General features: G+C 38.9%; 1 protein-coding gene and 1 long non-coding RNA gene across 3 annotated transcripts in view; one reads left to right on the top strand and one right to left on the bottom strand.

The window, feature by feature from the left end:
• LOC119483618 overlaps positions 1-21,881 on the bottom strand; it is a 48,985-nt gene that overhangs the window by 8,947 nt on the left and 18,157 nt on the right. The window contains exon 2 of the long non-coding RNA XR_005205758.1: positions 3,919-3,978. This is a non-coding gene — a long non-coding RNA (uncharacterized LOC119483618). The remainder of the gene's footprint in view (positions 1-3,918; positions 3,979-21,881) is intronic.
• Positions 1-21,881, top strand: part of ptger2a (prostaglandin E receptor 2a (subtype EP2)) — a 45,935-nt gene that overhangs the window by 17,578 nt on the left and 6,476 nt on the right. The gene's annotated exons all lie outside the window — the stretch shown is intronic.

The raw sequence follows: 21,881 nt of genomic DNA, 5'->3' as shown, positions 1-21,881 counted from the left end.
TGAGAGAGAGCAGTGACGATATTGTTTGGCTTTTGTGTTGTGAGAACAGCGGTTTATTGCCTCCGCTGGTCTGTTGTTGGTTCTGAGTTCAGGATCGAAATGTTCAGTGTTTACGACAGTATCTTACTGCTTCCTGTGGCTCTTGTGTGAGTTTTGCTTCTGTATTTGTGTGTGTGTGCGAATGCTTTTTTCCTGTTGTGTTAATGTGAGTGTGAGTGCTTGTGGGTCCATGTGTCTACAATAGGTGCAAGCTTGTGTGTGTGTGTTTGTCTTTGCACAATTCTAGCTCTAGTGGAAGTGGTGGTCCCCATAACCTAGTATAGACATGTATGTGTGTGTGCATGCTAGTATGTATGTGTGTGACAGCACTGAAATGTAATGATGTCAAACCAGAATGCTACCTACCTGGATGTCTTGTACTCTGTAATTATAAAGTACTGTACGATGAAACTGAATGCACTGACTGTGTATGTAGGTGTGTGTTTTATGGCTTGTGTAAATAAAACATCTCATCCAGCATATATATACTGTCCAACCTGCTTTGTAACTTTTATCCTTCACACACACACACACACACTTTGTGGATGGGTTCCAGATGTGGAGAACACGGGCAAATCTTTCAATTAGACATGTGTGTGTTTCAGTGTCTGTATGTCAGCCTTGTGGAATTTTCCCTTCACGTCACTTTAAGACAGACTGCTTTGTTCGTGGTATGTTTTCCATCATTTTAACACAAAATATTCCGGTGGTTTAAGCTGCGTAGGCCGATGTATTGAGGGTGAGCATTGACCACATCAGCCTATGGGGTCCTTTGACAGTAAATTATCGGCAACATCAGAACACAGGAAGTCAACAACTGTCTCATGATAGAGCTCGGCTTTGCTTGCAGCCACAGTTTTATGATCAGAAAATGTGTTCATCGTTTTTGGTGTTTTTTCTTCATTTGTGACACTTCGTTAACATATTTATGGAAACTAGAAATACAGTTAATGTCAAATTAAAAAGTCTAAAATTATATTGTAAAACTTGCACTTTTTGCTTGATAAAAGAAACAAAAGGTTAACGATTGACATTTAGATCATCATCACAGACTTCTAGATATCTCACAAATTGCCATGAGTGAAGCAAACTGCACTCTTATGTTAACATATCTCATACAACGGTTCCTATATCTTACGAAAAGTTAATCCTAATTTTTCGTGCGTATTCCTACGAATGTCCAGCAACACTTGTCAATTTCCGCTTGTTTCATGCATGCAGTCTTCTCAAAATAAAGTTATGTCTTCACAGGAAACAACTTAGTTAGGTTTAGGCAATAAAGCTACTTACGTAGGTTTAGGAAAAAGGTTGTGGTTTGGGTTAAATTAACTCCGTAAGTGGCGTAACTTAAGTATGGAAGTTACGTGACAAGTAAATCAACATTGACTTCTGGTTTCACACGGGGTACGAACAGCGGTGACCTGGGCGAAAGTCTGGTGTTTTTTGACCCACCCATCCACTCCGACCTCCTCCCTATGCGGCGTTTGTTGTTCTTTATACTTCCTGGTTCACAATTACGTGGATTACATACGAATTAACCACACCAAACATCAGAAATGAATTCAGGTAATTAGAATCAATCATCAATCACAATGTCAGCCTCAGACAGTGACTCCTGTCACACTTGCCACACTTCCCCATTTTGTTTTGACTTCTGCAGAATTAACCGTCAACTGATTCTAAAGTCATGACGTGTCCTCTCTCTATTCCTTCCTCCTCTCTTCTTGCAACATTTCCTTCTCTACTCTCCTCCCACCATTAGCCAGTGAATGTGAGGTAATCTAATTTATCAAGAGTGATGATGTAGGACTGGAGACATTAAATGCCACAACCCATTTATATGCCAATCGTCCCTCTCTCTCTTTTTTTCCTTTTCAACAACAGTGGACTAAGAGCCCCTTGGCATCAGGCACTAGTGTGAACACTCAATCAGTGAGTGTGTGTGTGTCTATTACAGCTTGAAAGGCTGCATGTGAGTATTTACTGTGTGTATTAAAATAGTTATTGGCATATAAATTTATTTGGGATTAAAAACCCAATGAAAAAGCATCTGTCTTGTAGTTTAACTGAGGTTATGTACTGGAGACTTCCTGTGTCTTTGCATGCTTTTTACACCACTCATGATGAGTCTGATCTAATCTATTAGCATTTAGTCCCCACACCCTTTCCATGTAAATGTCATTATGGCTTTGATTCACCGGATTGATAATGACAAGGTGTGAGTGTTGCTGCTAACAGAAAGCAGCACAGTTATTTGTTATGCAAAAATGCTGTAACATTGATAGAACACATTCTTCTTCTTTACCTCCAGATAAGTAAGGTAAAGTAAAGTTTTTAATGCAGGACATGCTTTTTTGAAATTTTGGTATTTTTCCACCTGGGTCTCATGCTTACTTTGTATCCACGACTTCCATTGTAGAGATTTGGGAAACGTAACTGCAGCAAAACAACGTTTATGAGGCAAGCTTTCCAAATATCTTAAATTCATTCAGCATATTTTAGGAAAAGTTAGGAAATAGGAGAGCCTACTACACAGTTCCAAATTTCAACAGGGTATGAATTCACACGAAAAATGCAATGTGCATTTATACAATGAGACATGAGAAATTACTTTACAGACATGATTTGACTGCTAGGCTCACACTAAACAGTTGTGCTGTCTGGTCAGAGTCCAGATAATGACGTCCTCCATCAATGACCCAATCAATGATGGCTCACGCCACCTACAATCAAACTGTGGCCATCATGGGATAACAGGACCAAAGTGTCGAGTCAGACTCAAACCTGCACCGTTGAAAGCACACATCATTTGATTACAGTTCAACATCATTTCCCCCGATAATTACCCATAATTCACTATATATCCTGCTTGCTTTGTGTCAATTAATGTCCCACCAATAAAGAATTACATCCAACTGCCCAACTAAACATCAGGAACACATCAGTATAATTGAGTTTATTCCATATAATTGATTAGCTGATTAATTAACCCTGTCTGTTTAATTGAATAATATTGTGTCCTCTTGTGTTTTGATTAGGTTGGAGGAAGGAAGGAGCTGACGTGTGCGTTGAGTTTGTATTTGAGAGTGTGCAGATTACTTTGCTGATTCAAGATAGTGGCACCATAATATTGGAGATTCAAAAGGATGTTTATGATGGAGTATTATATTACTGGCATTTACCATTTAAAAACATTTTTTAGAGAAGTTCATTGTGTTTAAAGTAGGGCTGTCAAAGTTAACGTGATAACGCGTTAACGCAAATTCATTTTTATCACCACTAATTTCTTTAATTCATTAACGCAACTTGAGATCTTTAGGTTGTAGCAGTCACTGGTATCATATGAAACTAGAAAATCTAAGGAATCCATTGGTACCAACATCATATGTCAATGTCATAATATCTAATATCTAATACTAGCTTGTCGAGAAGGACGCTAAATAAAACTCCATTGTTGATAAAAAAGTATTAAATACTTGACAAATCTTTCCTCATTCGTCAAACTGAAATTAGTTGGTTAACACATTTTGAGATTCCAGTCACATAAAACTGCCCACACGTGAATTGTTGATGAATATTATTTTCCACTTTCATATGCATATCTTAATTATCTCTGGAAAAATACTTAGACTAACTATGTAACAGGAAACTATGGAAAGACATTTATATTAATTTACCATGTTTTGATTTTTTCATCTGCCTTAAATGTCTTGCCATAGTTTCCCGTTACAGCTTGTAACTTCCGGTCTACCAGAACCACGTGACAAAACACAGCAATCAGTCTCTGATAGTTCTGTGTACAAAAATACTGCAGTGTACACATCTTAACATTTTATCTTAACAATTTCTATTACAGTTTTAAACAATTGAATTACTTACCAACAGACAATAATAAAGAGAGTTGCCCTTATCGTCTCTCTGCAGCCATCAGCTGATGATCTGGAGGTGACAAAAGGTCAATGGTCAGAAAAACAACTTTTGAGCAAGAGGTCACCGGGAAAGTATATCTTTGGAGGGAAGCGATAAAGTCAAAACAAGATGCAGATTAGCACTGTGGTTGACTGACTTTAGCGGTGTTTAATTGTGTTTCACAAAGTTTCATCAGCACTGATATCGAGCTAACCTATTAACCTTTGCCATTTTGAATTTTTTTTTTCTTCGTATTTTATATTAACGCAAATGTTTGGGAACACAGTTAGAACTGATGCAAGACTGGAGTGGATGTGATATGTCTTATAATCTTCAAAACACATTTTATTTTAACAATTAGACAATGCTCTCTCAAATGCAGTTTTGCTAGTTGAGCCAGCATGAGAAAGTCAGGTCTGTACCAAAAAGGGTTACAAACTATTTGCTACTGTGCTTTTCTAGCCTGACATTAAATCTCCATTTGAAAATAAACACTCGTCTTCACAATGATTATAATGAAGGAACATTCTTCCGGTTATTAGCTTTTAAAATGGCTTCATTTGTCCTCAAGGCTTTTCTCATCCACTCACATTGTAAAGATATTTGAAACCACAAAACTGACAGCTGAAGACCGCTCTGCCTCATGTGAAAGGTTGCACTCTTCCTCTTCAAAATCTAACGAGGAGTCTTTACAGTTGAGTTTCCCAGATAACAGATAAATACCTTAAAAATTATCTTGACGAAATATTTTGCGGCAAGGATGTTCAACATCTGTTTTGTGTCTCTCTATCTCTGAGCTCTTATTTATTTAGGGAGGACAAATTCTCACTTATCTAGTAAGGAGTTTCAATGACGATGCATCCTCATTTTTAAACTTCCTTACACACATTTACATGGAGACAAAAATTTGAAATTGACATGGTCGCGTAAAGGCAGCTGTAAGAGTGAGCGGCCTGTGAGAGAAGCTATAGGGACAGATATATCGCCATCTGCAGCTCCAACAACTACAGAGCCCGGGGAAGGTGAAATACGAGACGACCCTGAGCATTAACTCCGTTTTCCTAAGAGTGACTTACAGAATTGAAACCCCTGAAGCTAGCAGCAGTCAGCGACTTGCTGAAGGACACTTCAGTCTTTAACACAGGGCCGCCCTGCTGCTCTGCTATCAGCGCGACTTGGGAGGCAAAGTGGGATGAGAGGGGATGTTTTGAACGACTGCATGATTTGACCTCAAGAGCCTTCCTCTCTGCAGGGATATTATTTTTAGTTATTTGAACTTCAGCTCAGTTTTCTGCCTGTGGCCTTTGAGCGTAAACAGACACTAGCTGCTTTGCTCAAAGGTAACTCAGTGGTTATCAATCAGGACAGAGGGATTAATGACTGAAGCTTTTTTTAGAATAATTATTAAGATTTTTAAAAATGAACTGTTTTCCTCACAACTTCGACCTTGAGAGACGCATCTTGTAACACATTTACATTTATGTGGTGGCAGTGATGATAAATTATAGTTAAATGAAACAGATGTTTCTCTGAGGTTGAGCAACGAATGCACGCATACATCATGCGTCATAACAATATATAAAAGTCAACATGCACACGCAGATTTAGAATAGAACAAACAGCAGATGCACATGCAAGTAAAAACAGACATTTATGCATAAATACACCATAGTTTATTGTCGTTTTAGGATGGGGATTGACAGCAATATATAATGCTGTACAGAGAATGTCTCGTTACGAAATTACTGTCAGACAAGGCAGATGGGTTTGGTGCCACGATTTCATCTGTTTCATCCTCTGCTGAAAGAGTGTTTTTGCAACCAGAAGTGACACGAGAGGGTAGAGCTAAGTACAACCGAACGCTGAATAAGACATTTTTAGGCGACCAAAATGTTACGATTAACTTTCATGAACTGAAAACACACGAAAACACAGAAGACATGCAATTTATTGTTTTGTTTTTCAGCGTGGTATCGAATTGGGTATAGAGAATCGTGGAATTTCACTAGTATTGGTATTGACTAGTAAATTTCTGGTATCTTGACATCCCTATAACGGACTGTTGACAATATGACATATGAATCAGACAGGAGACGTATGTTGACTCCTCAGAGAGGGCTGACAGTTTACAGTTTCTCCCCTTCCCGTGAAACCACTTCCTCTGCAAACCACAACCACTCTCCTCCACTTTCACCGTCACGTCAAGACAAATCTCATGCCTCATTTACAGGACAAACACTGAGCTGGAGAGTGAAGAGGGTGAGAAAGGATGGATGAGCCAGAGAGGGATTCCCCCTTTTGTAATACAGTATAGAGAAAACAGAGGTAGGATTACGTAACTCTCAAATGTCCACTATCACACATCGCAATGAAAAACAGTCTTTGGACACACAGTTAAATATAGCAACACACAGGCCTTCCACAACTTCAAAACATCTGTGTGAAAACTCGCCAAGCATTTTTGGTAGACTAGAGCCCAAAGTTAGACCGTGTTGAACAACAGTGCACTTTATGACTCAAAAAGGGACCGTCTGTAAAGCAAAGGTTCAGATGACAACTGGGAAACTACACATCTGTGTTCATTATTTCCCTCAGTGCTGAAGCTGTGTGGGCGAACATGAAATGATTGCAGTGGTTTCCACGGTAGTGTGACAAGACGACAACACAGCCTGTTCTTAGTCAGCGTACGGTATGTAGTGTGGTTAGATGTTCCAAGAAAGGAGCAAGAATATTTCAAATAGGAAAAAACAAACTAATATATATATAAATAGCCGAAAGTCAGACAAAACTAGACAATGCTAAGGGTCAATCAATGCAAGCTTAGTACTGCACTATAACTGTACGTTCAGACAGAATGCAAAGGAGAAAAATGTGCAATTATCCCGGGGGTTTATGTGTCTGCTTCCTAAAAAGTCCAGAGATGAGAAGAGAAAGGAGAGAGCCTGGAGGGAAATAATAGAAAAAAAGCAGAGATTCAATCAAAAATCTTCTTTAACTTTCAGTTTCTTTCCTTGAAGATGTGTGAAGTATTGCTGGCACACACACCTCGATTGTTTTATTTTTCTTAGCAATGCAATCGGTTACTAAACTTGTTTGCCTACTATGTCTGTTGAACTCTACCTGCAAGATAAGCTTGGTAAGTCAAAGGCTCTATAGCTTGATTTGACTGCAATTGATTTCAATCACAATTTTTACTTTTGAAAGCAAATTTCAAAGAATGTTAAACTTGTAATATCTTGGTTTCGTTTTGAATGAAAATATGCACTGTATGAGGATGCGCTGTCTAGTGTATTGTAAACCCATATAGTGCATTTTAGGGCATGAAAAGCCTCAAATATTGTCTATAAATGTCTACTGGCTTCTTTGATAGGCCTTGGCGGAGGTAATAATATATATAGAACATAACAGTATTGATATCAGTACTGTCAAACTCATCAGACAGTAGCCAGTGACTCTGTTTAAGGCTGTGTACCATGTGTTCATATTCATATTAGAATAACACTGATTAGTTTGACATGTTCCTGACTATTATTGATGCTGATAATATGAAACCACAGATATGACATATTAAACAAATGATAATCCTTGCCAAGTAGTTGATAATAAGAGCTTGAGTGATTGCAGTGTGGTTTGCAGCTGTACTGTAGATGCTATCTGTTCTTTGAGGGATTTTATCAGTGGAGATGGGTCTGTAAACCCCCACAGGATACATCTGTTCAGAGATGAAAGTACAAAAACAGAGTTTCTGAGCACAGACAACGCAGCTGCAGTTCAGAGAAACTGGTAAAGACAATAGCAAGTGGCCAAAGTTGACGAGGTAAAAGGTGTGTGTGTGTTTGTGTACGAGAGTTAACGGGGTGAGAAGTCATTGGTCTAGACATGTCATTTCTGGGGGAGAAGTTAAATGTGACACCACTTTGCACTTTTTGCAGCTAAAACAATAAACCACTCAGGCTGCCCCAGTTAGCACTGAACCACAGTGACAGCAGAGAAACAAATGAGTCAGAAAGCATTTTCCTGTAACTATATATTAAAAACCGGTTTTACCAGAAGAGATAATAATCTATGTGTTTTACATATACGTAGAATGAAACCCATTAGTTGAGATGCCTACATTTTATGATGTAACTACAAAGCAAGGAATCTCCGTCTGTCTGTGTCCTTTGCATATCTCGAAAACCGCTCATCCGATCTACAATCGTCCCCTATAGGCAACGTGAGTGGATATTAAACTGAAATCAGAATCGGAAAAGCAGAGTGTATTTCACCATTGTGACCTGTGTGTGTTTTTCCCCCCGTGAGTATGACAGTATTTCCCCAGGGCCAGACTTGATACTAGCTTATAACACTAATAACGTTACCGCCAGCAAAATACCTACGCTAATTAAATCCATGCTCTACTTTTTAACTGCGGTGGTTATGTCAAAGCAATCAACTAATATGCCTATTTGGAAATTACTGTACCTCCGCTAAGTGTATTTCACAGATGTTTCTGAACGTGAGTAACAGCGACCTGGGTGTGTTTTTTTTGCTGCAGCATTTATTTCTGCACAAACTTCCACTGTACATTCACTAGATATTCTCAGAGCTACTAACTAACGGGTGTAGAAAAATATATTAGATATTTAGCTTGAGCAGTGAGAGTCACCTGATACTCCAACTTCAAAAAACGGAAACCAAAGTACTACGATTGTTTTCTGACTTGACAGCTTATTCATGAGAAGTGTAAGGAAGGGGGTCTTAAAGAGACAGGCATTAAAACGGAGAGTTTCAGACAGAAGGTGAACACAGGTATATTCAGACAGACACTATAAGAAAAATAATTTGAACATTAAAGCATGTTAACATGTTCAAGTACAAACCCAAAATACAAGTATGAATCAGAAAATGAGCATGATATGTCTTCTTCAATGCCTGAGGGTCAGATTTTTGGAGCGACGGGATATTTTTGAGAGTTACACGTTTCAGAGTTGCGTCTCCTCTTCTTCGGTCTCATGTCTGAACACATCCAGTTTCACTCTAACATTGTTGTAACTGCCCCTCCCCCCTCCCCTGCTATGACTCTCTGAGAGCAGCACTTATTCAACTCTCAACAGGTCTGCCTGAGAGTTTATTCCAACCAGCTGAAAATGTCAAGTGCCCTTCATATTATATCCATTTTAATTATTTACCAAACACTGTTAAATATTTATGTATTCAGTTGTCATGTGACGAGGAATAACCGATCACAGCCGGCAGATTTCCTTCTTCCATAAATATCCGTCTACAGGTAAATATATGGAGGAGAAGTGAATCATTTTAGTGCAGGACTACCCAGAGCTTTACCATCTGTCCCACGGACTATTTTATTTCGTCGTCACAACATCCAGTTGAAAGTTCAGCCAAACACTCTATTGGACAGAAAAATTGGACAGAAAAAAAACATTGATTTCTCTCCAACATGTTTCCCGCCAAACACATTTATATCCTAAATACTAAACGCCTTTTTGAATATCCAGTGACATTCTCACTAATGTGGTCTCGCTGTACTTGTGAGAACAAGATCGGTTTAAAAAGCAGCACATCTCCTGAAGTTTTACAAAGTACCTGCTGTACTGTAGGTGATCCTGAGTCATTGAATTGTTGTGAAATGGCCCTGAGATCTCAGGTGAGTGTCTCCCTGTCTACCGATGAGCTAATATCTGGAGCAAAGCCAGTTTCTTCCTATGAAGAAGCAAACTGAGCTCTAAGGAACTCTCCTTTACTCTTCCTTCTTTTTCTCTTTCTTTTCCTGTTCATCCATAAATCAACGACTCAAGCGATGTCATCTCATAATCCGGGGGGGGGGGGTAACCGAAAACAAGATCAACAAAACAGTACAACTTTATAAGATGTCTTTTTCACTGGGTGCACATTTTTTTTTGTGTTTGTGGAAGTATGTTAGTTCTGTATGTGAGCCAACAATGAGCCTTGTCAGGACCTGCTGAAAAAGAACTGATGTATGAATAATCCTGGCAAATAGGCAGAGCTAGGATCACACACACACACACACACACACACACACACAGTATTACAGACTGATGGTGGCACCTTGGGGACAAACCCTAAAGGGAAATCACAGCACAAAAACTCAAAAAGAGTGGTTTGGAACAATGTTTTCTCTCTTTAACCGCACTGTTTGGGCCAAGCCAAACTTGATAGTTAAGTTCTGGGATTCGTATCAGCTTTCTGGAATAAATAGCATGATATACAATCTGTTGACAGAAAGCATTTATCTTCTTCAGACGGATGCTACTGTGGTCTCCCTGCTGATTTTGTGGCCACAGTGCTGAATGGCTGTTATTGATTGCAAGTCTTGTTTCCTTTCCCAACTAAACCACCAAAATTATAAAAGATAAGTGAAGCCGCACAGCTCTGGATGTCGCATCTATGCTCTAGCTCTTGTTCAGTCAAAGTATTTTTTAAGGTTGGTGTATGATAGAACGCTTAAATATCCTCAGGATCAGAGCATTTTGTATGAGCAGTTCTGTTATTCATACTGCTTTGAACTATAACGAACATGCTTTGGATATTTCATATTTCGCTTTTTAGTTATCACAAGGGATGTCAAAGTTAACGCGAAAATAACGAGTTAACGCAAATTTGTTTTAACGCCACTAATTTCTTTAACGCAATAACGCAACTTGTGATTTTTAGGTTGTAGCGGGCTCAGTTTTAAAGCTAGAGTGAAGATACTGGACTTAAGGAATCCATTGGTACCAACCATGTCACATGTCAACCATTAACGCAAAATTTTGGCAAACTGGGAGCGTGCTGACCGCCATCTAAATTACTGTATGTATACTGTTTATGTAGCAGCGTCATCATGCAGAAACCTACGTCAGGTCACATTGGAAAACGTTTTTAGAAGGGCTCGGGAAAATAGTATTTTGATGCTAAAACATACGTACTTTGACCAAAGTTTGAATGTTGGGATTTGAATACATACGTAAGGAACACCACTGGGAAGCTACCGAATGATAAAAAAAAACTTTAAATAAATCATGTCTATATTAAAAGATATATCGAAAGAAAAAGATTTCTGGTTTCATAGGAGATCCCCGACCCCGACTGACTTGAAAAGAACCACAGCAAGCTGGGAGTTTTCCACAGATAATCTCCTTGATATGGTAGAACATTATAACCGGCCTGAAGCTTAGTATTCCCACGCTCCGTTCATCCTGGCCGGAAACACGACCACGTCACGCCGCTGGACTGTACAGCTAACCCAGAACAGCTTTCAAGGTGATCTCCAACTGCACGCTAAAACCCTCTCTGACTGGATGAGACTGCAGCCTTTTAGCCATCAGCTGCTGTCCCTGATGTGCGTTACTGGAGTTTGGTAACTTATTGCACTGCAGTGTGTGCGTGTGGGTAGAGTTATTTCCTGGCATCATGTGTCAGCGAGTGATGGAGTACTCAGCGTCTAGTTTAAATATCAGATTCACTTTGGCTCCATCTGCACCGCTGGTTTTATATTGTTGTGATGTTTTGTACTGCATTTCCTAGAAAGCACCAGTTGAATCAAACAGTTTCCAACCCTGTGACGTCTTCTTCTTAGAGTTTCTCTTAAAGGAACAGTGCGTATCATTTAGGGGTATCTACTGGCAGAAATGGAATATAACATTAAGTTTTCTTTAGTGTATAATCACCTGAAACTACAAATCACTGTGTTTTCGTTAGCTTAGAATGAGACGTTTATATCTACATAGGGAGCGGGTGTTCTTCACCAAGTTTGTCAGTGAATAAATGCTACAGCTCCTCAAGATCCAAGCCAAGGTCCTGTGTCTTGCTTGCTCCCTGCTGGTTAAAGTGAGCGTGGGTTAGCCCCGAAGTTAGCGACAACTTCAGCTCAGGCTCACTTAAGGTGGGCTGTTAAGGTGAACCAGCTATTCTCATTTTATTGACAGGCCTCTAACCAACACTGACCAGCGATCAGACCACCAACGACAGGAGGCCTATCTTTATTTATTTTTTATCAAAAAGAATAGATCGTTTTTCATTTAAATGTCTGGAAAAGCCCATTAATAAAATTGTGAAATCATATTTTAGTTGCTTTTTGTGAACCTGATTGTGTTAAATGGGCATATGATATGATCTCATATCGATCGTAGGCCACTGAATTGAATCGAAATCGTATCGTGGCAGACTTTGTAATACTGGCAAATATTCTATCATTGTCCAAAGAATCTATGTAATATGATATCATGATGAAACTGGTGATTTCTAGATACCGCCAGATCCTAGACACTGCTCCTTTAATGAAGTCAGATTTTTTATGGCAGCACATTTCTGCAGAGGAAACAAAAATACATGAAAAGTTAAGCATGATAAAAAATACTCATGATAATCCCAAATTTTGACTTACCATCTTATAATTTATTTCAGAACTTGACTTAGCATGAGCATTTCTATTTCTACCATGCATCATTTTTCATCCATTGTTTTCTTTTTGTGTCCGTCTCTTTTAACTATCAACAGTAAGGTTCTTATCTGAATGATATATTCCACAGTTATACACACGTCATCGGAGCAGGAATCTTTTGAAATCTCATTTTGGAGGTCATTGATTCTGCAGTTAGGTTGAATTAGTCTTGTTGTTGGTCGTATACTGAAGTGCCCTCTGTTATATTGTTGCAATGAGACAATGCTACAGAACAGAAAGCATTCTGGCAGTGGCTTCCTGAGGATCAATAAAGTGAAGGTCGATGAGTCCTGCGGGGCTCCAGCCTAAAGGGAAAATCCACCATAAAACCCATTACAGTTCTTCTTTTGACCTCAATTAGAATTGTCAACTTCATCAAATTTCCCCCTAAAAGCAGAGACAGAGGCTCCACCTGTTACTGCTCAAATAAATCTAACACAAAACAGTCGGCCAAACCATTTCAGATCCTGTCAAACAAATCCCATTTCCCTGACATGAATTATGTGGAGATTATGCTCCTCAAAATGGATCAGTTTAAAGATTACGTGTCAGTAGCTTCGACTGCTAATTGGCTTAAGCAGCTATGGCAGCTGATTGATGTACGGGTGAGGTTTTGTTTGTCAGTGCAATACATCACACTGATTCTAACAGGTCTCTTTCCTAACGGGGAAACATTTCTTCGCCTTTCAACGCATCTACTTTTAAGATATTGTGCTGAGCTCATGTTTCATGTTGGTACATTCGCTAGTTCAGAACTACTAAAATGACAGTGAAATCATGTTCGGAGGATTGGGTGGCCAACCGTAAATATGGTGATTATTAGAACTACAAGCAGCAGATGCAGTTTACATCCATGTTGGTGCTAAATGTCATTACTTCATCATTTTATCCTGTTAGACATTTGTGTGAAACTGTCACAATTATAGGGGTGTAACGACAATACGATTTCCAGGTCAGGATTCCTCAAATTTTTTCTTGTAAAGGAATCAGGGATAAATTAATTATACAACGATTAATCGCAAATACATACACCTTTTATTTGAAAATAATAAAAAGTGCGACTTCAGGACCCGCTGATTCAGTTCTCAAGATACAAGGCAGTGCAATATTTAACAAAAGATATAATAAACCGACTTCTATTCAAGTTAAATGAACCGTCATTTAACCTGCTGCTTGAAGAAAAAAAGATGGGTATTTAAGATACTAAAAGATAAATCAAATACAAGGAAATAAAAATAACAATAAAAAATGATTAAATAAAAATTGTGAAACTACACAAAATAAGCAGATTGCATTAAAATAATGACATTTTAATAAAAAATAAAATAGAATAAAAGAGATGATTATGATCAGCAATAAAATGTTGATTAAACAAAATAGAATTAAAATAAACACTATAATGATGATGAAGAATAAAATAAGTATAAACAATAAAATTATAAAATTATACAACCCTACATAAAAGCCAGACTAAATAGATGGGTTTTTAGTACAAACTGTTTGTTGTTGTTGGTCTTTTTGGCTGCTCCCAGTTAGGGGTCGCCACAGTGGATCATCTGATTTTATGATCCGCATATTTGATTTGGCATCGGTTTTACGCCGGATGCCCTTCCCTTGACGCAGCTGGATGGACTACGCAGTATGTCATTATATTTCATGGTGAGTTTAAGGGGGACAGGAAGAGGAATGTTATCAGATTTATACACTTTTTTAAGTTTTGTTCTTCAGCGCAAGTCAGCTCTACTAATAAATCAGCGTGTTTTAACTGGCTCCGAGCTAAAGTAAAGTGCATTTAGTGGTGTGTGCAGGGGACTGTTTAAATGAACAGTAGGTGGTCCTGCAGTGACAGCAAGTTTAAACTGCTGCTCCAAATAAAAGATCGAAGATGGAAGAGCTCAAACCAAAAAATGCATACACGCCGGAAGAACAATATTATTCTTAACCCTCTAAACTATTCATAAACATTGACATGTCTCCATTTGTCTCTGTTTATCCACTCCCGTCCCTCTATTTCCTCCTCTCTCCCCCTCATGCATAATCTACCTCTACCTTCCTCTGATCGCTTTCCATGTCCAACTTCCTTCCCCTCTGACCCTTTGTCATCCATAAATATTGATAGAGCTCTTCTTATCGCTCCTTTTCTATACTCCCTCGTTACCCTCGGTGCCCCCGAGTGAATTACGGCATCAATCATCTTCCTGGCCTGAAGCCTCAAACAATTTGTAAAATATCAAGTATATCTTAGTATGTTTTAACACAAGGAATAGTTGGATTTAGAAGTAGAAATAGATGATGGGTTCAATTGAGAGTCTATTCTTGCATTTTGGATGCCAGTGAACCACACAGAGAGTGGAACAAATCGCTGAAGAGGAAGTGAGGCCACATCCTTTACAGATATACACACTGTAGATCTTAACGATCACAGCAGCAAGCAGAGTTGTGGTAAGGTGTGAAAAAACATGTAGTACATGACGTTTGTCCGCTGCAGCTAATCAATCGTACGTAGACTGAGTGAAGCAGACATGCAGGAGGATGGTATAAGCAGGTTTTGAGTATGTAGTGTTTACAATAGAAAAGTGACAAAATCAAAAATACTCAAAAAAGTGAGCATTCCTCAAAATTGCTTGATTTTTGAGTTGATGCATATTTGTTTTCTGAAAATGAAATGCACAAAATATCTGGAGGAGCTTCTCACAGCTGGAAATAAATTAATAAATTGTGAAAGATGGTGAGACAGCTTCAGGAAGATCACAGAAATAAAAAGATAAAAAAAAAAAATAGCAGTTAGCACAAAACACCGGCAGACGGGACTCACACTTCATCCAGTCTGATACAAATGATGCTGTTACTGAGTGTGTTCTTTCTGTTACCACCTCATCCATTTACACTAGAAAGCTTGGCATTCCCATTAATCACATCACATACATATGTATGTGTGTTGTTGGAGTTATACACACCATATAAAGCATCCATACATCAAACCAGGTTAAAAAAAGAACAATTATTCACGCAGTGATCTATCTGCTCCAGTGTACTACAACCTCATCATCAACTCTGCTGTGTGTGTGTGTGTTTGTGTGTGTGTGTGTGTGTGCACTGTTTCTCAAGGACACAGTGAAGCAAGAGCCCAACTGGGACGACACACACACCTGCCTGTCCGTTCCCCTGCTCCTCGATCAATAACACACTTTAATAGAGAAATCGCCTCATCTCTTAACACCTCTCATTCATCATCCCCCATTCATAAATACATCACATGTTTAATGCATGTAGGTAACCATATGGGGAGCTATTAAAAGCCCTACTGAGTCTATGATGTGCTGCTGTATATGCACGCACATTAAAAAAGACCATTCGTTCCAAGTTTGTGGATGAAACTAACCTGTAAGTTTACTTTGCTTTTATGAATCAGACTCTAAGGAGGATCCAGTTTATTGGTATAATACAGGGGTCAGCAACCTCTACTATCGAAAGAGCCATTTTAAACAAAAAATAAATCTGTCCGGAGCCGCAAAACATTTGAGCATTGTGATGACGTTTATAGTCTAAGTATATAGTATATAAGTCTAATGCAGTGAGGGCCAAAGTGCAAATGTACTACGGAGTATTAGGGCCACAGTGAGGGGAAACAAATCTGAGATTTCCAGAATAAAGTCATAACTTTACGAGAAAAAAAGAAAATAACACATAAAATTACTACTTTATAATATTAGGACTTTATTTTCATAATATTACGACTTTTTTCTCATAAACCTTTGACTTTATTATCATAATAATAAAACTTTTTTTCTCGTAAACCTTTGACTTTATTATCATATCACGACTTTTTTCTCGTAAACCTTTGATTTTATTCTCGTAATATTATGACTTTATTCTTGAAATCTCAGATTTATTTATTTTTCCTCAATGTGGCCCTAATACTCCATCATACCGTCGTACCATAGACCTACAACAATGATAAATAACAATGAAAATGTAAACAAAAAACAGTTATTCATTTCCATTTTTTTTTAAATCCACAGGGAGCCACTGGAGAGGGGCTAAAGAGCTGCATGTGGCTCTGGAGCCGCAGGTTGCAGACCCTTGTTATAATAGGTTAAAAATAGGATGAGGAATGAAGACATTGCCTGCTGGTAGATCTATGATGCAAAGCTGCAGTAAGACACAGCTGACAGCGTGCGGCAGAGTGGTGAGATGTTATCGGCTTTGTAGAGATTTGCATGGCCAACACTTGTATTGATCTACCACCCCCAGCCTGTGTCCCAGTGGGTCTCATACCTGACAGTGATAACCTATTTTGTGCTTGGTATGTGCAGCTTAACCTCTCACCCTAACTAATGACCCACTCCGGTGACACATCAATGGCCTTCCTGGTGGATGAGCTGGTAATCAGTCAGCTGTAGCAACGCAGGGCTTCAATTGGATTTTAAATTTTTTATCGGAAATCACTCAGAAAGGTTTTGTTTGACTAACAGCAGCATACGGCTGGCCGTATGTATGCTGCACCCCTGGTGAGCCATCGGAGGATCAAGGTGAGGGAAAATCCTGTGGTGCTGGATGAAAGTGCCAACCTGAATGTACTGTACAAATCCACACCATCTCTCTGCCATGTGCAAGTGTGCTTCAAACAAATGTTCCAGGGTCCCTGAACCAAAAAACAAGTCGGCGACGGCCAAAATGTCGCACTCGAGGCTTCAAAACAGTAAATAAAATTTGAGGAAAACTGTCATATGTAAAGAACACACCGCCATAAAATCTGAGTTAAAAAAAAAAGGTACGGTTTCTTTAAGTTGTAGCCCCTTTACTACACAGGATGTACAGTTTATGTGCTGCTGCCTCCATTGTTTCAACTGAAAACAATTCAATAGAAGAGAAAAAATGTATTTGTGGTACATGAGTACCCAGGATATAAGACAACTGTTCACAGTGTACTAGTGACTAAGATGTGATTTTTGAAAAGGGCTTACAAGACCTCAGATTTGATCAATCAAACTACTGTAATTCAATTAGAATTCAAACTGCATGTGTTATTAAAACAGCACAATCGAAGAAAAAGTGTATGTGTGTGTGTGTGCGCGCGTCTCACATTGACTTGTTTGACATCCCCTAGTTAATTTTCCAGTTCAGTGAGCACAATATGTTCAATATAATATGCTGAGTCATATTGAGGTTATACACTGATGGAGGACATCTAATCTACAATCATTTATACGAGAGCTAGAGGATTCTGTCAGACCTGATATACCACTGCAGACCACACATGACATGCTGAAACACAACACCGTATCAATAGATCATCTCAGCGTGTGTGTGTGTGCGGTAGAACAGGAATGTAGACACAAAAGAGAGGTGAGAGCTCTGACGTCATTAAACACACACGTGTGGGGTAAATGGTGTGTTTGACAGTAGAGAGCTGTCCAAACTTCTCATGAGTGGCAGGCACACACACACACACACACACACACACACACAGACACGTTCTCTCTCTCATCTAGAACATAAACGCTGAGGGACACTCCTGAGGAACAGAGGAAGAGGAGGATGTTTACCAGGTTGTGCATGTGGAGACAGAGAGAGGCTCAAAGAGGTGGATGTTTTCTCTACTGTAGGTTCAGACCATAGACTGTATATATAGATGGACGACGCGTCTCCACTTCTTCCCACTGTACAGAAGCGAAGAAGCGTTTCCATGTAACGTATCGGCGGATGCCTCTCTCATTCAGCAGCCTTGTTATGTCTGTATAACGTTACACTACGTTGTCTCTCATCCCGTCATCTACCGCTTTTTTTCTTTCTCACATCCACACACGTATCTCTCTGCTCTTAGTGTCGTTTTGTCCACAACTCAAAGATATTCAGTTTACTGTCATAGAGGAGTAAAGAAACCAGAAAATATTCACATTGAAGAAGATGGAATCAGAACTTTCTAACTTTTTTTCTTAAGAAATTACTCTTATTATCAAAATAGCTGGTGATTAATTTAATAGTTGTTTTAATCGATTAATCGTTGCGGCTGTAATACAGTCTATGGTTCGTATACTGAAAGAAATTCTAGGTAAAGGGCACAATGTATTTGCCTGTTCCTAAAAGCCTAAAATATGAAAATGCAGTTTTGGACAGAGTAAGCAGAACTTTTCTCTATGGTTATTGATCCAGCAAAAACCTCTTAATGGCAGCAGACACTGACAACAGAGGTGTGTGTGTGCATTAGGTTCATTAGAAGATGATTTTTAGAAACAAGCCCTCATTAATAAATCAAATATCAACCACTTAGAAAGTTCCCACTTTGGCGTTCATGTTGCTGTTTGAGGGAAACATCTTTGAAATGTCTGATGATTAGCAGCTGAAAAGTATCATCAAGGCTGTAAGTACACCTTCTAAAATCCAGCAGCCATGTAGGGAAGGCTTTCTTTGTGAAGCTGATGCTTTTTTCTGTGTGCTGGCCGAGACATTAGCGTGAAATTATACTGGCATTACATAATAACCAACAGAAACATCCAAGCTGGAAAACCAAGAAAGATTAGTTTTCATGTTGGCACAGTAAAGAGAAATACTGTCGATGTTGGTTGTTTCCTGGTGTTTACGGCACAGCAGGACTTTATGTTCCATAAAAAGAGGGGTTTACATTTTCCACTAACGCACATCCTCCAATAAGCAGCAGATAACTGAAACCTTCTGTGCTTCTTCAGATTGTGGCTGTTTCTGTTCAACTTTTGTTTACATTTCCAAAGAAGTTACGATGAATTTGGTCCAGATGCTTTTTCACTCTTGCTCCTTTAAATTAAATGTATTTCTGTAAATAAATACGCAAACAACATGATGGGATAAAAGAAAATAAATTAACAATTAATCTTAACAAAACAGTAGAAAGATTTTTCCCTACAAACTGAAAAGGTGTGGGCTAAAACTACAGCGTTCTGTGGATATTTTTTATTTACAATACACAATCTATTTCTACATCGTTGGTTCTGGATAAGTAGTTTTGTTTAAACTCTTATGGCTCTTTTAGGTGAAAAAAAATTATTTATATGCATTTTCCCATACCACTTGTTTTGAATATGTAATTTATATACTACAGTATATATATATATATATATACATATATACTGTATATAGCATTCCATTGGTGATCCAAACCAAATCCCAAAATGTATATTTTGCTTAAAGTTGTAGCTTTTAGCGTCAAAATGCTATTTTAGTCAGTGTATTAACGTTACATACAGTAACTTAGATGGCGGTCGGCAAGCTCCGCACTGGCACGGAAGCTAAGTCATGTACCGCTGTGAATGCCCCATTAGTTCGGAATCCAAAAGTCACACAATAACACAAACTAACTAACGGATCGAGGGAGCGGTAGACCAGCAGCTCCTGTGTTCTGAGAGGTAAAATTACCGTTTTTGTGAATGAAGTTTGGTCTGGCTTTGAAGACAGCGATATAATGGCTTCCCCCCCGTGGCTTTGTTATATCGCTTTCTTCGAAGCCACCAGACTCCATTCACAAAAACAGTAATTTTACCTCGCAGAACACGGGAGTATACATACAACCCTACTTCAAAAAATCCAAACTAACCCTTTCAGTTATTTCCAAACTTGGCACAGCTAACATTGACTCAGCTAGCGCTAGCGTTCACATTAATCATAACCTCATTGATTAGCTTCGATTAGCTTACTTTGGCAACCCACATCATTGCTTTTTGCAACAGCTGAGTTGGTGTTTCCAACAGAACGCAGATGGACCTGCCAACAATAAACATCATCATGATGTGAATAAAGTGGACAACATTTTCTCATGAACACCCTCAGGTCGACAGATGTCGAGCTCTGACCTCAAAAATGTATCCTGACGTATCATGATAAGCACACAACTTTTATTTGGACCAATTCGTCATCCTGCCCTGCAAAACTTATTTTGGATGAGAATGAAAGATTTCAATGAGAGCCAGATCTAAGGGACTAATGACGTTAATTAATATTCGTCAACAGCAGGGTGCAGTACTTCCATTGTACAAGAAACATCTGGGGCCAGATGCGCAAGACTCTGTGTAGATTTACGACTAAAACTCACGCACAGAAATACTCATAAGCAGTATTTTCACTAGATGTATAACGCATGGTTTCGATTGTGCCACATCAGTGACGCAATGCCAGAGCAGCTATTATTGCGAGCATTACTCACTGCTGCTGTAATTTATAGCACCCATATCAGCACTTCATTACTAACACCTGTAAATCATAGCTGGCAGTGATATCTCAATCGACATTATTAAATACCAAAAAGGTAATCAATTATTCAGTTTAAGTGCTCACGTCCAAACAGACTTTACTTTAGGTGCTTCACAATAAAGCATGGAATGAAAAGATCATAACATGATGCCTGAGTTAAGTTTGTAAATGTGCCTTTGATGGCATTTTAAACAGAAAACAGCCCTGATCAGTCAAATTGGGTAACAACCTACCGGAACAATGTTTTATTTTTAGATTCTAGAAAACTGGGTGTACGTTGGTCTGAAGAAGGGCTGAGGTGTGCACAGTCTCGCAGCAGGTTCTTCTTCTATAAATACCAGTTTATGTGTGTAAAATGGCCTATGCATGTTTTTGTTAATACATCTGGCCACAGGTATTTCGGAACCCCTACGGTTTTATATTTGTTTTGGCTATAGACTAATCTGGGTTGCAGGCAGAAATAAACAGGCTTCCTTTACTATTGTGGCATCTCACTTTTAAACTAGTGTAGGCCTAGTGTATGTAAAGGCGATTCCTTTTAAACCACTACAGGAAATCTTGTAGAACCTGTTACATGTTGAAAATATAACCAATTTCACGCTAGTGTTTTCACACTTACATACACATCCGTTTCTAACTGATCAACCAAATCATAAATGCTTTCAGTCAGTCTCTGCCAATCGACATCTCCAGAGAGAGAGAGAGAACACATTAATCTCTTTATACATCCATGTGCAGCTCCATCGGGGCCGTTAAAAAATAAATGTCAGTATATGGGTGCTCTACAGTTGTAGCGTCGGCTGATTTGACTACGGAGATGAGAGCGACGGCCGGCTTGTGTGAAACCCAAAGTTCTTCCATACTTTACTGTATGTGAAGTGTTTACCACGTTGGAATGTTTAAAATGTGAGGGTGCAGGTCGTATCCATGCAGACCCTCCGCTGTTTTCTACTTTGTCGTTTCGGCTCGCTGCTGCTCTGTTTTGGTGACATAAATGCTTTCAAGTCCGTGAAGCTGCATTCAGTTTGACTCTGCCACTACAGTAACGGCAGCATCTCTAGAGAGCACAACACATCAATCAGCTAGTCTATAGGATGGCAAACTGTTGCCACGGCTACCACTGATACAGGATAGGTAGGTGATTTCTATCTCAGCCTAACTGCTATCCTCAATTTTGCTTCACAACCCTTAACTATAAATGCTCAAACCCTGCTTTGATACAATTTACAACACGCTCACTCCAATCCAATCAACATTTCATTTGTTC

This window comes from Sebastes umbrosus, chromosome 24 (assembly GCF_015220745.1).
Source record: "Sebastes umbrosus isolate fSebUmb1 chromosome 24, fSebUmb1.pri, whole genome shotgun sequence".
In the NCBI taxonomy this organism is placed as follows: Eukaryota; Metazoa; Chordata; class Actinopteri; order Perciformes; family Sebastidae; genus Sebastes; species Sebastes umbrosus.
The sequence above is the reverse complement of the archived record's forward strand: the minus strand, read 5'-3'. Positions and strand labels throughout refer to the sequence as shown.